Here is a 14,310-nt window from a genome sequence, read left to right as displayed (position 1 = left end):
CCCTCAGCCTGCCAAAGTGCTAGGATTACAAGCCTGAGGCCCTGTGCCTGGCCTGAGGAGGATTCGCTTCTGAGTCACTTCTGAGTCACACGAGATACTTTGGTTAAGTATTTGGGTAATAATAAAGGCAAAATTGTTTAACCTGTGAAAAGCACACAAAGAGCAAAGCCCCTGCCATAAACCAGTTCATGAGGGGCCCACACTAGCTGGGCCCTGGGACGGCCCTAGGTCCAACACAGCCCGCTTCCAAGCATCACAGGGACATGGCGACGCTGGACTGGGCACGTATAACTGCCACTTCTGGGCAGCAGTCTGCCACTCTGTGACTATGTGACCTGTGCAAGGTGGCAGGTCCCCCAGATCACAGCTGCCTCTTCTGTAAAGCAGTGATATACCCATCAATCAAGGAGCTAGCATCTCTCACAGAGTGGCTGCTGTCCCTGCCTTCAAGATCCTCTCCATCTCCCGGGGTGACAGCTGGGTAACAGGTGGATGGGGAGCTGTGGCAGGCTTGATGGCTTCAGTGTCCCCATTGGGAGAGACAGCTCAGTCCACCCTGCCAAAATAGGGACCCGATCTGGTGCCCTTAGAACCTACCTGATGACCTCCTCTGGGAGGTGCCACAAGTCCCTGTCCCACACGAAGACCCCCATCCTGCCACTGCCCGAGCCAACTCCAGCCTCTTCTTTCCAGAAACCGCATCTCCCAATTCCTTCTGAGAGCTTGGGGAGGTGGCAATGGTTATCCCCATTTTACAGATGAGGAAATTGAGGCTTAGAGGCAAAGTTAAGATGAGCCAATGGGCCAGGCATAGTGGCTCATGCCTGTAATCCCAGCACTTTGGTTGGCTGAGGCTGGTGGATCACTTGAGATCATGAGTTCAAGACCAGCCTGGCCAACATGGTGAAACCCCGTCTCTACTAAAAATACAAAAATTAGCTGGATGTGGTGGTGAGCACCTGTATTCCCAGCTACTCAGGAGGCTGAGGCAGGAGAATCGCCTGAACTCAGGAGGTAGCAGTGGGCGAGTGAAGATCATGCCACTGCACTCCAGCCTGGGTGACAGAGTGAAACTCCATCAAGCCAAGGTGGGGGTGTGTGGCCCAAACCCTACCCCATGCTGGGGGGAGCCAAGGTGAGGGAGTCTGGCCCTCCATTATAAAAATGGTGTGGGCCAGGCATGGCGGCTCACACCTGTAATTCCAGCACTTTGGGAGACAGAGGTAGGAGGAGTGCTTGAGCCTAGAAGTTTGAGACCAGCTTGGGCAACATAGTGAGACCCCATCTCTACAAAAAAAAAAAAAAAAAATGAAGCTGGGCATGGTGGCTTGCACCTGTGGTCCCAGCTATTTGGGAGGCCGAGGTGGGAGAATCACTTGAGCCTGGAGGTTGCTGCAGTGAGCTGCGATGGCCCCACTGCACTGGGGCCTGGACAACAGGAAAAACACAGTGCTGTGACAAGGGGTGGGAAGCAGTGTAGACCGGCGTGTGTAGACCACTCTTTCTGGAATCTTGACAGCGTGGGGCTGGAGAGAAGCTGGGGCAGCTGGCAGGGAATAAGCCTGGAGGGGTTTTCTCCTCCAGGCATGATCGGCTGAGCCTGATTCAAGGCTGAGGGCAGATGCTGGTGATGAGGAGGGGCCCACGCTTCGGGGGCAGGGTGGGGAGGCTGGGTCGGCCGTGGGTGCGAGGAGCCTGCAGTCCCCTGTGCGTCCAGGGAAGGGGCTTGGTGGACCCTGAGGGCGGTGAGGTGAGTGGCTCCTTCTTTCTCTGCCCTGAACCCCAGGCCCACCTTTTCTGGGTTTCCACTCTGGGGAGGATGATTCCATGCTTGTTGGGGGAAGCCAGGATCTTCCAGGAGGGCCGGACCCCCGGGGCTGGGAACATCTGGAGGCGAGATCCTGTAACCCGGACCGCCAGCCTCCGCCTGTCCTGAGATCCTGTAACCCAGACCGCCAGCCTCCGCCCGTCCTGAGATCCTGTAACCCGGACCGCCAGCCTCCGCCTGTCCTGAGCGCCCATGTGCCAGGGTGGGCTCACAGTCTAATGGAGGACGCAGAGTGACAGACAATGCTAGAGGCCATGGAGTGGGACCTGGGGAGGCGAATGTCCAAGGGCTGGGAGAGGGACACTCTTGGAAAAGAAACCACAGGGCCAGCCCCGCCCCACCCACACCTCCAGACGACACCCTTCATGGTGTGCTTCTTGGCAAATCTTGTGGGCTGCTTTAGAGTTCAAAGGCACTCCCACCCGCTCCCTGCCATGTGGGAGGAGGAGGACTGGTCATTTATTCAGACGTTCACTACCGAGACCTTCCCCAGCTGGCTGTACTGCATGGGGCTGGAGTCCCGAACTCTGCTGCTGCCCCCAGCCATAGAGACGCCTGGGAATGCATGAGGGGCCCTGGAGGCCCCTTTGGAGGGAATGGCCGGCTCTGCCAGGCACGAGCAGTCAGGGGAGGGGAAGGGAGGTAGGTGGCTGGAGAAGGTAGGAGGGAGGTTGAGGCAGGGGAAGCTTGGACCAGTGCATCCGAGACTGATATGCTTGGAAACCGCACATCAGATGGGGCGCTAGATTGACGGATGGGGTGCAAGGTTAGGCTGGAGCCAGATGTGGAGGAGGAACAGGAAGGACGGGGGCTGATGCCCCACAGAACATCCTGGTGGCCTTGGTGGCTGGAAGTAAAGCAGCATTGGAGGTGTTTCCGCCTACTGTGTCGCCCCAGCCTGCCCCAGAAGTATGGGGCCCCTCCTCCTGGGACACTGGGCGGCCCCTGCCTTGCTCATTTCTGGCTAACTCACCCTTGCCCTTCCAGGCCGAGGAATCCCCTCCCCTTCACCTCCCCATCCGCCACCATTAAAACAAGAACAGATTCTACCCTCCCACTGTCTGTGCAGAAGGCCTGGCAGGGGAGAGGCTTAGAACATCTGTGGGCAGATGGACAGCTGCAGGGGGCGTCTCCTGGGAGGCCTGGGCTCCAGTGAACCCCCTGGGCAGGGATGGGGAAGCTGAGGCCTGCTTCCTCCCCGAAGAGGAAGGGCAGCGCTCCTTAGACGGGCAAGAAGGCACCCAACTGTTTCCGCGGGATCTGAGAACAGCCAGCTGCAGCGGGGAGGAAGTCAGGGCTGCGGGGCTGCGGGGCTGCGGGGCTGCGGGCAGGGAGGCTTCTCTCTGAGCCTGCTTCCTTTCTGCCCCTTGGGTGGGTGTGAAGGTGAAGAGAGCTGACGCACACACCGTGTGGGGCTCGGCAAGGCTTTGCTGCTGGTCCCTCCCATGGGGGCCCTGGGCTGGGCTGGGTGCCCGGGTCCAGGAATACGAAGGCATTCAAGAATGCGGGGAGGGGCAGCCGGGGGCACAGAGGTGGGTGAGAGTCAGGGGTGATTTCCCGAGGGTCAGAGCACCTGGGGGAGCTGGCCAAGCACGGAAGGGAGGAGGGATGAGAGGGGATGGGGGCGCAGTGGGGGTGCAGGTGGGGGCACAGCGGGTGCAAAGGCAGGGATTCGAGAGAATTCCAGGAACTTCTGGGGATCCCCGGGTGGTTCTGTGGGCCTGGGGAGACCTCAGGCCTGGTGACAAAGGGCCTCATGTGTGGCAGGGGGTCCCCACAGAGGACCAGCAGAACTGGGACCAGAAGGAGCTGGGCCTGCGTCCCCTGCCCACCTCTTCTCTTCAGCCCCCACGCGGCTCCACGTGAGCCCTGACTCCTGCCTGCTTCTAAATCGGGCTTTGCTTTGTGATGGTGGCGGCAGCAGGCAACTGGGTAATGCCTTTAAAAATAAGGCTACTTGGAAAATTCCACTCTGGTGTGCTGTCGCATGGAGCCCCACCCCCAAGCGCTGTTTTCTTAGCACCTAGAGCCTCATGGCCTCCAGCCCTGGGTGCCTCTCAGGAATCGCTGAGCCAGGGCCATAGGGGATCCTCCAGGTCTCCTCCCCCAGCCCAGACCAAAGGCTCCAGTCTTTGTACCATTAAAACTTACTTCTTCCAATTAATTACTTGGGATACTCTGGGAATGAGTGACCATAGGTTTTGAGCCAGACCTACCTGGATTCAAGCGTTCCAGTACAATGGAGGCATAGGGTCTCTGGGACAATTAGATGCTGCGGAAGAGGGCAGGTCACACGGCCCAGCAGACACACAGCTCTCCTGTCCTCACTCCCAGCAACGGCGAGTGTCGTGTGGCCCCGGATTGATTCCGTCACCTCCCGGAGTCCGAGTTTTCCCATTCAGAACATGGGGGCAGTCCTTGTCTTGCTTCTCTCAAGGCCGTGGGGGGAAGGGCTGGGAACTCTTGTCTGATGCCCTAGGTTCCTGTCCTTCTCTAGGCCTGCTGGTTACCCATCAGTGAGCCTGGCATATAGCATAAATATAGCATACGCTTGCTGGGAGCAAATTTTTTTGTTTTTTTTGAGATGGAGTCTTGCACTGCTGCCCAGGCTGGAGTGCAGTGGTGCCATCTCGGCTCACTGCAACCTGCGCCTCCCGGGTTCAAGTGATTCTCCTGCCTCAGTCTCTTGAGTAGCTGAGATTACAGGCACCTGCCATTATGCCCAGCTAAGTTTTTGTATTTTTAATAGAGACGGCGTGTCACCATGTTGGCAAGGCTGGTCTCAAACTCCTGACCTCCTGATTTGCCCACCTCGGCCTCCCAAAGTGCTGGAATTACAGGCGTGAGCCACTGCGCCCGGCTGGGAGCAAATTTAAACATCAAAACATATAAGCAGGTGAGGCGCGATGGTATTGCCTGTAATCCCAGCACTTTGGGAGGCCGAGGCGGGTGGATCACTTAAGCTCAGGACCTTGGAACGAGCCTGAGCAACACACCAAAATCCCGTCTTTACAAAAAATACAAAAAGGCCAGAGGTGGTGGATCGTGCCTATAATCCCAGTACTTTGGGAGGCCAAAGCAGGTGGATCACCTGAGGTCAGGACTTCAAGACCAGCCTGGCCAATATGGCAAAAACCCGTCTCTACTAAAAATAAAACAATTAGCCGGGCATGGTGGTACGTGCCTGTAATCCCACCTACTTGGGAGGCTGAGGCAGGAGAATTGCTTGAACATGGGAGGTGGAGGTTGCAGTGGCTGAGATCGCACCATTGCACTCCAGCCTGGTTGACAGAGCCAGACTCTGTCTCAAAAACATCAACAACAACAACAACAAAACCCCATAGGCAGCAGATACTCGGCTGAGCTGGTATGCCCATGTTGGTGATTCTTCCCATCTTCTTTAGTTGCTATAGATGGAGTGCATTCACTTGCTTTAATCACATTCAGGTGGGACTCTTAGCTTCCGCATTTCCTCTGTGCTGTCAATTCTTTAAAGATTTTTCTGATGCCTCCTTTGGTGTTACTCTGTTCCTTCCCTTCCCTCATTGCTGGATATCTACATTAGGTTCAGGTTACTGTTGTAAGATGAGGCTACTCCCAGTTTATGAATGGGAAAACTGTGGTGAACATCTTTTGATGACAATCTGCGTCAATTTAGGGATAATTTTATATGCGGATGGTTCTCTTCGGTTGTGTTATGAGACCAAAGGGATTCTCTGTGTTAGAATGTTTTCATTGGTGCCTTCTTTTGCTGCACCCGTGCCTTTGCCCTTTCGTGAATGTGCTGCGTCCGAGTTCCACTTCCCTGAATTTGCTGCTCTGAACGCAGTGCAAGCTAGGACACACGTAACTGCCTTTGTTAACTGTTGAGATACAGCTGCTGGGCTCGCGCGCAGGCCTGAGGTGCGGAGGTTCGCAGAGGCTCCTCTGGCTGTTTGATGCTTTTCCATTTCGGTGCCTCCAGCTGCCCTGTGTGTGCCTGAGGTTGCTGACCCCCAGCCATCTGGGCTATTCCTGCCTTCGTTTTTTTTTTTCCCTCATACTGCTCAATTTCCAGAACCAACAAGAGAAACCTCAATTCCAGGCATCGTGTCCTAAAACTGAGAAGTCCCAACTCCATGGTTAAGGAGATGACACTCCGAGTTATGGAGGCCGAGGGGATCTGCTTCTTCATGGGCTACTGAGAGCCGCTGGGCCAGAGGGAAGCTCTTCTGAAATCAGTTAATGCTTCTCAATCTGCCTCTGCCCCATTGGGATGGACCCATTGCCCAGTTAAGCTCCTTGTGTGTGACAGCTGCTATGACTTTTATTCATGCTGTGACCCCTGGTGGCTCCGAATGGGAGCTGGGGTAAGGGGATTGGGAGGGTGGAGACTGGGCAGCAGCTTCTGGACTGGAGGGTGGGGGGCAGAGCTGGGAGCCCTGGGCTGCGTGGCCTCACTGCCCAGCGCCCGTTTCCTTGCCTGGAAAATGAGAGTCCGTGTGCCAGCTTGGCAGCTTGTGCGGATCAACTGTGGTAACGGAGGTGAATCAGCCAGCACAGCCCAGGGCACCTGGGATGACTCCAGGTAATTCACACACCCATTGGAGCTCACATCTTAGGGGCTGGGGAAGAGCTGGGGCAAAATGTGTGTTGGGGAAACTAGAAAGACCCCCCCATCTCTTGAGACGGGGGAGCGTGGCAGGGTAGGAGGCCTCTGGCCTCACTGTATGCACACCTCCCATCCCCCACCCCACCCCAGCTTGGGTCATTCCTCACACCTCTCTGTGGGCCTCAGTTCTCCCTCTGAATAGTCAGAGGAGACTTGATGCTAAGAATCCTGCCAGCTCTGACACCTTGTGATGACTCTCCTGGGACATGCATCTGGTCAGATAACCATTTTCTTTGCAAGGGGACAAGCTGCATTTTTCTTTTTCTTTTTTTTTTTTGAGACAGGGTCTCGCTCGGTCACCCAAGTTGGAGTGCAATGGTGTGATCTCGGCTCCCTGCAACCTCTGCCTCCCAAGCTTAAGTGATCCTCCTGCCTCAGCCTCCCAAGTAGCTGAGACTACAGGTGTGCCACCACGCCCAGCTAATTTTTGTATCTTTTTTTGTAGAGAGGGGGTTTTGCAACCATGTCACCCAGGCTGGTCTTGAACTCCTGGACTCAAGGCATCTGCTCACCCTGGCCTCCCAAAGTGCTGGGATTACAGGCATGAGCCACCACCAAGCCTGCATTTTCACGATGCCACATATGTCTGTCCTGGAAGCCCTGAAACAGCAGGAGTTGTGGGCTGTGGGTCACCCTGGTGTCCCTACCACCAAGCAGGAGCGGGCACCGAGCGGATGCTCAGGACTGGCTTCCATAGACACTGAACACCCTGGAAAAGGCATTCCCTTGCCCTGCTCCAAGCTGAGCTGGCCCCTCCTGCCTAGCAAGCTTCGGGAGGCTCTGAGGTCAGGCTGGAAAAGGTCCCTCGATGGGTGTCTGAGGAGAGGAGGGGTGTGCCAAGAGCTCTCCAAACATGCTAGCAGAAACTTTCATTTCACTTAGACTTGCTTAATCCTCACAACTCAACTTGGGAGATGGAGGCGCCACGCTTGTTGTACAGATGGGAAAGCTGGGGAGGAGCAGGGAAGGCTTCCTGGAGACCTGAGGAGTTAGCCAGCCCTGGGGCTCCCATGCATAGGTCCTGTGCCTGGAACTGATGAGAGGGAGCTAAATGGCCTGGCTCTTGTCCACACTAAGTGATGGCTTTAGTAGGGAGAGAGAATCCTTCTGGAAACCTCAGGTAGAGTCTGCATGGGGAATGAAATGGCTTTATCTAGCCAGTTATGATGGGGTTTGATGGCTAAGGACCAGTTAGTAGGCAGCAGAGCTGAGATCCAAGGCTGACCGCCTGGTCCCAAAATTATCTGCGCATCAGAGATGGGGGTGAGCAAGGTGCCGGGGTGTGATATGACCACACACAGCCACACGTCTAAATCCTGTTCACTGTGTTCTTAATTTTGTGAGACTCAAATGCAATGAAGATTTATCTGTAACACTTCTGGGCGCTGAGGGCAAGAGGTAAGGTGTGAGTCAAATCACGTTGTGGGTGCAGGTGACGACAGGCTCCCGGAGAGATGGGGTGGGCACAGCATGATGGCGAGTGAGGAAAAGGCAGGCAGAGGGCGCCAGGTGCAAATCTGCAGGACCACAGACTTTGGTTCTGGATACAGAACAATGGTTCCTTGTCATTGTAGGGTTTTAGACCCTAAGACTGAGAATTAGGGCTGGAAGGGATTTGGGAGCCGCAGGCAGATCTATTAATCCAACGCATTAAACTGCTAATTAAGTCACGACTGAAGCAGTCTGTACTTTTCCATTAGGATTTACTTAGAACAAGCTGGGGAGGCCTTGTTTTAAGAGGTATGAAGGAGGCCTCATATTATTTTTACTTAAAACCCCCAGAAATGTAAGCATTTATAAAAGTTCTATTATGCGGCACTGCAAGGGAGTTTAATGTTTGCTTTCAAGAGACAGCCTTTAAAAATCTCTCTCGCTTCTGCGTCATATCTTATAGGTGCTGAGGGTCTTTACAGCCATGAGCTGAAGAGGAGACGCAAGTACGGGGTTCCCTAGCCCATCCCTAACGACCGCAGCGGAGACAAATCTTCCATTTCATGCTTCCAGATGCTTCCTGTAATGGGGAAACTCCTCCTGCCTCTGACTTTTCTGAGCAGCTGAGTCTTCCCTTAGATTGGGCTGTCATCAGTCTCTCCAGGTTTCCTCTCTGGCAATTTATCTGCCAATGACAACCCTCAGGGCTCCTGGTTGGCAGGAGCCAAAGCTGAGTGGAAACCCAGGCCTTCTGGCTCCCAGCCGCTAGGATTTCTCCTCTTGCCCTCAAGTCCCCAGAATCTAAGGACAACCCAATAAACAGATATCTACTATTTGCCAGGCCCAGGGAAAAGAGCGGTAAACAAGATCAGCCAGGCTTGCCGCACGGAAACCACAGCCTAGAAAGGGAATGAAGACCAACTGCCCGTCCACAGGGGCTTCTCACACACTCTCCACCAGGTCGTGGATCTGGGGCAGGGAACCCGGCTTCTGCCCCTTTAAGCTACTGACCCACGCGGGTCCTTGGGCGGAGGGCTTCATCTCTGAGTCCGTTTCCCGCTTTGTACAACGGCTCTGTTCATAGATACCGCTTCTGGAGTTTGTGCAATGCTGAACCCAAATATGCACATAACGCCAGGACAGTGGCTTCCAAACCTGAGTCCACATCACACAGCTTCCCAAACTCACGATGCTTCCATCTCATCTTCCGGGGCTGTGACTTAATTGGCCTTGGGGCGCGGCCTGAGCTTCGGAATATTAAAAGCTCTGTAGGCGATGATGAAGTGCAGACCAGTTTGGGAACTACAACGCCAGGCACCCCGTCAAAGCGCGAGAAGAGAGAACGTTCGGAAAAGCCCTTTACAAATTAAGAGACTGAGGCTGGCTGGGAGGACGCCGCGGCACCGCTCCCAAGGCCACCGCGGCGGGGCCTGAGCTCCGGTCTCACGCAGACCTTCCCTTCCACGGCGGGGCTCGGGCCGTCTCCCGCACACCGGCCGGGGCAGGGGCGCCCATCGATGCGCTCCGCCGCTCGGCTCTCCACGCCTGGGCCCTGCCCGTTCGAGCCCCTTCCCCCTCCCGGCCGCTTCCCACTTCCAAGATGGCCGCGGGTGGAGCCGACCAGGTAAGGGGGCCCCTGTCGGATGTCCGTGGGGGCTCTGCGGACACAAAAGCTCACTCAAGGCAGTCCCTCGCCACTCCAGCTGGTCCTCGAGAGAGAAAAGGGCCGGCGACGCCGCTTCGGAGGCCCGCGGCAGGCGATCTCTGGAAGAGGGACAGCCGGGAAAGCGCCGAGCTCCAGACGCGGCGGGACGGGCGGAAGAGCAGGCGCGGGCCGGCAGGGGGCGGGGCGCGAGTGCGTGGGGGGCGTGTTCAGGGGCGGGGAGGGGCGGGGAGGGGGCGGGGCGAAGGGGAGAGCGCGCGCCGCTGTTCGCCGCGGGCGGCTCGCGCGCACCTGCGGGCTGGACCCGCTGTCTGACGCGCGCCGGGCGTCCTCGCCGTGCGAGTTGCGCGTCCCGCGCGGCCTGGGCTGCTGGCCCACGGGTCCCGGGGATGGCGTCGGAGCCGCGCTAACTCCGGTACTGAGGGCCTCCCGCGGGGGCCGGGCCTCGGGCCGCGAGGGAGGGGAGGGCGCTCGGGGCCGCCACCTGCTGCAGCGACGGCCGGGGCGGGGAGCGGCCGGGACGAGGAGGGTCGCCGGCGCTGCTCCTGCTGGGCGCCCCTCGCTGCGCGGCCGCGGCTCCTGCACGCCAGGGCAGCACTTGCGTGGCGCCCGGGGGGGCCCTTTTGCGGGGCCGCCGGGGCGGGGGGCAGCAGTCGAGACTCGGCGGCCCTCGCGGAGGCGCGCGCTGTGCCCGGCTCCTTTCCGGAACTTGACGAAAAGTTTTCCTCCTCCGACGCCGGGCTTCGGACCCTAGAGGAGGCGGCTGAGTGGGCTAGACCCCGACCCCAGAGCCCCCTTCCACCTCGGACCCTCAGTCCCTGGGCAGCGGACTCTCTTCCCGGGAGTCCCGTACCCCCGTTTCATCTCGGACCGCTCTATCTCTGGAGCCCCTGGCCTCCGGAACCCCCTTTCATTCGAAGTCCTGACCTCCTTGGACCTCAACCTCGCCCGAACCCCCTGTCCCTGGGTCAGGGAATACCTCTGCCTCGGAGCCCCCCATTCCCAGGCCGCGGAGACTTTGGCCCGGGGACCTTCGCTGGGCGGGGACAGCTGCCTTGAGGAGTGAATCCCGGGACCACGGACCCCCTCTCTCCAGGAGTCTCTCCAGGCTGTGGGGCGCGGCCCTGTTGGGGGCGGCTGGTCAGGAGAATAAGGGAATGGCCCTGCGGACTTCAGATCCAGCCACCGCGAGGCCCGGGCAGTAGGCATTTTAGTAACTGCGCCTGACCAGACCACGTGAACCTGTTTCTGTCTTAAAGTTGCACAGGACTCCGTTTTCTTCAGCTTGGAATTGGAAGCTTTGCTTGGGAAGGTGCATTTGGCCCCTGGGCATCAGCTTAGTTATTTCATACACTGAGGCTAGCTGAGGAGGGTGGCCGTGGTGGTGTCTTGGGGACCAAATGCTAACTCTCCTGTCCCCAGTATTGCAGGATGTTGGCACCCAGTTGCTGTCTTGCCTGGCTTTTATAGAGGTGGGTTGCCTGATGGAAACTGGTATTTGCTTTGCCTGGTCTCAGCTCGTCGTTACAGCAGCCTTGGAACACTTCCTGTTGCCCAGTTGATCTGGCCAGTATCAACCCATATCTCAAGTTTGGGTTTGGCCTCCCTCTCTGACCAACCCTCTTACTGCGTCTTTGCTGTGTGTTTGGCCCCTTGAGATTGTGGGCTCCACAGCGCTAATGAGATCCCAGTCCTAAGAAGAGCCTGGCATGAACTTGGTGTTTGGGGTCATTGGGCGAAAACACCTTTTAGGAGACATAAAGGGTGTCAGCTGAGACTAGGGAGACAAAGTAACTGGCTTGTAACCACCCAGATGGGGAGAGGCAGAGATGGGATTCACATTGAGGCCGGCTGCTGGGCCAGGCTCTGCTTGCCTCTGTGGCCTCCGCTGTCCCAGCACTTCGCGCCGAGCTGGGCTTGATTCCTGTTGGTACAACTGTGTGTTCACCATCTGCCCACAGCCTACCCTCTCACATTTAGCTTGGGTGCTGCCTCGCCTGGCTGCTCCTGTTCCCCCATGTTCCTTTAGCCCCTGCAGTTCGTCCCCATTGGGTGCGCTGTCTCCTGCCCCACTCCCCATTTAGGGGGTGAATTCCTGTCTTTCATGCCCTCACCTTCCCTCTACTGTGGTTGATTTCTTAGCTGGTGCTTTGTAGAAGGCGTCTCTGAAAGTGAGGACACAGCTAGTCAGAGCAGCTTGTTTGAATCTCTCTCCTATGGATGTCCCCAAGCCTCAGCACAGGGGAGGTTGGGGGTGCTTTGGGGAGTCTTTGAGACCTTGGAAAAGAGTTGTCAGTGTAAACATTAATACGTAGAGAACACGAGAGGATTTTAGGAAAGTGAGTATGTGTTTGTTAACTTTAAATTTTTTTTTTTTTTTTTAGAGATGGGGTTATGCTATGTTGTCCAGACTGCATCTGAACCCCTGGGCTCAAACGATCCTGCGGAGTAGCTGCAATTGTAGGCACACATCACCATAACCGGCTTAACATTTGTTTTAGGACTAGGTATAAAGAGCGTTTCTTGGACCTGGGTGGTTTAATATTCTTTATTGTCCATCTGGAAGGCTCTCAGGGACTGATGAGCTTGGCTAGTCACTTGATTTTATAGATGGGGAAGTTGAGGCCCAGAGCTTCGTCAGTATCACATGGCAGGTGTGGGAAGAGAGACTGGTGACAGGAAGAAGCTGTGCATTGTGGCCTTGTAGACACACACTGGCTGTGTCTGGCCTTGCTTATGCAAATCGTTGCTAAAATAGTGGGGCTGAGTTGGCTGGCCCTATCGGTGGCCAGGAAGGAATAACACCAGCCAGCATTTCCTAAGGCTTACCTGTGCCAGGCACGATTTTAAGGGCTTTATGTGGATTTCTTCCACTAATCTTGTCAGCTGCCTAACGAGATAGGGTCTCTTATTGTCTTCATTTTGCTGCAAGGAAACCAAGGCACAGGGAAGTTAAGAATCGAGTCCAAGCTCACACAGCTGGTCAACAGAGGAGCTGGGATTCGAACCCAGGCAGTCGGCTGCTGGAACCCTGCATTATTTTTTCCCTCTTGTTTATTTTGTTATTTTGTTTAGTTTTTGAGACAGAGTTTCGCTCTTGTCGCCCAGGCTGGAGTGCAATGGTGGAAGATCTCAGCTTATTGCAACCTTCACCTCCCGGGTTCAAGCGGTTCTCCTGCCTCTGCCTCCCGAGTAGCTGGGATTACAGGCATGCTCTACCATGCCTGGTTAATTTTGTATTTTCAGTAGAGACGGGGTTTCACCATATTGGCCAGGCTGTTTTTGAACCCCCAATCTCAGGTGATCCACCTGCCTCGGCCTTCCGAAGTGCTGGGATTACAGGAGTGAGCCACCACTCCCAGCCTATTTGATTTTTAAAACTTCATTTGAAGCCTAACATACATACACAGACATGTAAGAATGGTTAAGTGTTCAGCTTATTGATGATCAGGGTTGTTGGGTGAAAACACCTGGGCAATATTAAGGGCGCTGAGAGGAAGGCAGTTAAAGATTAGGGGTGTGTTTGTACGTACTCCAGCAGGCCGTGTATGAGCCTTGATGTCAGATCTGGTTTGAACTCAGTTTCTCTTGCCATGTGACCCTGGGTGAGTAACTTAGCCTCTCTGAATTTCACAGTTTCTTCTTGAAAGAAGAAACTTGGCAGGCTTGTGATTATTAGAGCATATGATGGCACCCTGCATGTTTGGTGCATGCTGAATGCTCAGTAAATTGTTTCTCTTATTAATAATTAAGGTTATAAATTATACAGGCTTTAAGTAGTTTATCTTCCTAATGTTTCTTTTGCCTCCCAGTCACTTCACAGGTACTTAGGAAAATTAGTTAATTAGTAATTTACCAAATCATTAAATGAAGCTGAAACATTTTGCATTGAAATTCTTTAAATTGTCCTGGCTGGGCATGGTGGCTCTTATCCCAGCAGTTTGGGACGTTAAGGGGGGTGGATCTGGGCAGCATGGCGAAACCCTGTCTCTACCAAGACAAAAACGAATTTGCTGGGCAGGCATGGTGGCGTGTGCCTGTGGTCCCAGCTACTCTGGATGCTGAGGTGAGAGCCTTGCTTGAGCCTGAGAGATGGAGGTTGCAGTTAACCCAGATCACATCACTGCATTCCAGCCTGGGTAACAGAGACACCATCTCAAAAAAAAAGTTTAACCTGTGCCTTCCATAACCAGTGGTCAGTCTAAGTTAAAGTGTCCACTCATTAGGGTTGTGAAGGAGCCTTTGGAGACCTGAACAATAGTCAGTTTGTGCCTGGTTTGCTGAAACATTCATGGACTGAAACTTATTTAAACAGCGTTGTATTAAGTGACAGGTTCCTGAAAGTTGCCACCACTCAGGCTCTGGAGGAATATATGTGAAATTCTAGGAAATTCTTTTCTGGACCGTTTTTATCCGAAAGAATCACCCATTTAAAAGCCAAACTAGGCTGGGCGTGGTATTTCACATCTGTAATCCCAGCACTTTGGGAGGCTGAGGCAGGCGGATCACCTGAGGTCAGCAGTTCGAGACCAGCCTGACCAACATGGAGAAACCCCATCTCTAGTAAAAAATACAAAAATGTAGCTGGGCATGGTGGTGGATGCCTGTGATCCCAGCTACTCAGGAAACTGAGACAGGAGAATCACTTGAACCCGGGAGGTAGAGGTTGTGGTGAGCCGAGATCGCACCATTGTACTCCAGCCTGGGCAACAAGAGTGAAACTCCATCTCCAAAAAA

General features: G+C 55.2%; 1 protein-coding gene across 4 annotated transcripts in view; it reads left to right on the top strand.

The window, feature by feature from the left end:
* Nucleotides 1–9,178: 9,178 nt before the first annotated feature.
* Nucleotides 9,179–14,310, top strand: part of TBC1D14 (TBC1 domain family member 14) — a 126,012-nt gene continuing 120,880 nt past the window's right edge. The window contains exon 1 of one of the 4 annotated variants that reach the window (XM_037742210.1): nucleotides 9,179–9,534. The gene's annotated coding sequence lies outside the window, so the exon portion shown is untranslated. Of the gene's footprint in view, nucleotides 9,535–9,803; nucleotides 9,989–14,310 lie in introns of those variants that run through there. The other 3 variants (XM_037742209.1, XM_017539102.2, XM_017539101.1) reach the window with 3 other exon arrangements.

Source organism: Cebus imitator, unplaced genomic scaffold (genome assembly GCF_001604975.1).
Source record: "Cebus imitator isolate Cc_AM_T3 unplaced genomic scaffold, Cebus_imitator-1.0 Scaffold117, whole genome shotgun sequence".
NCBI classification, from domain to species: domain Eukaryota; kingdom Metazoa; phylum Chordata; class Mammalia; order Primates; family Cebidae; genus Cebus; species Cebus imitator.
Note: the sequence above shows the minus strand (reverse complement) of the source record. Positions and strands in the feature narration are given on the sequence as shown.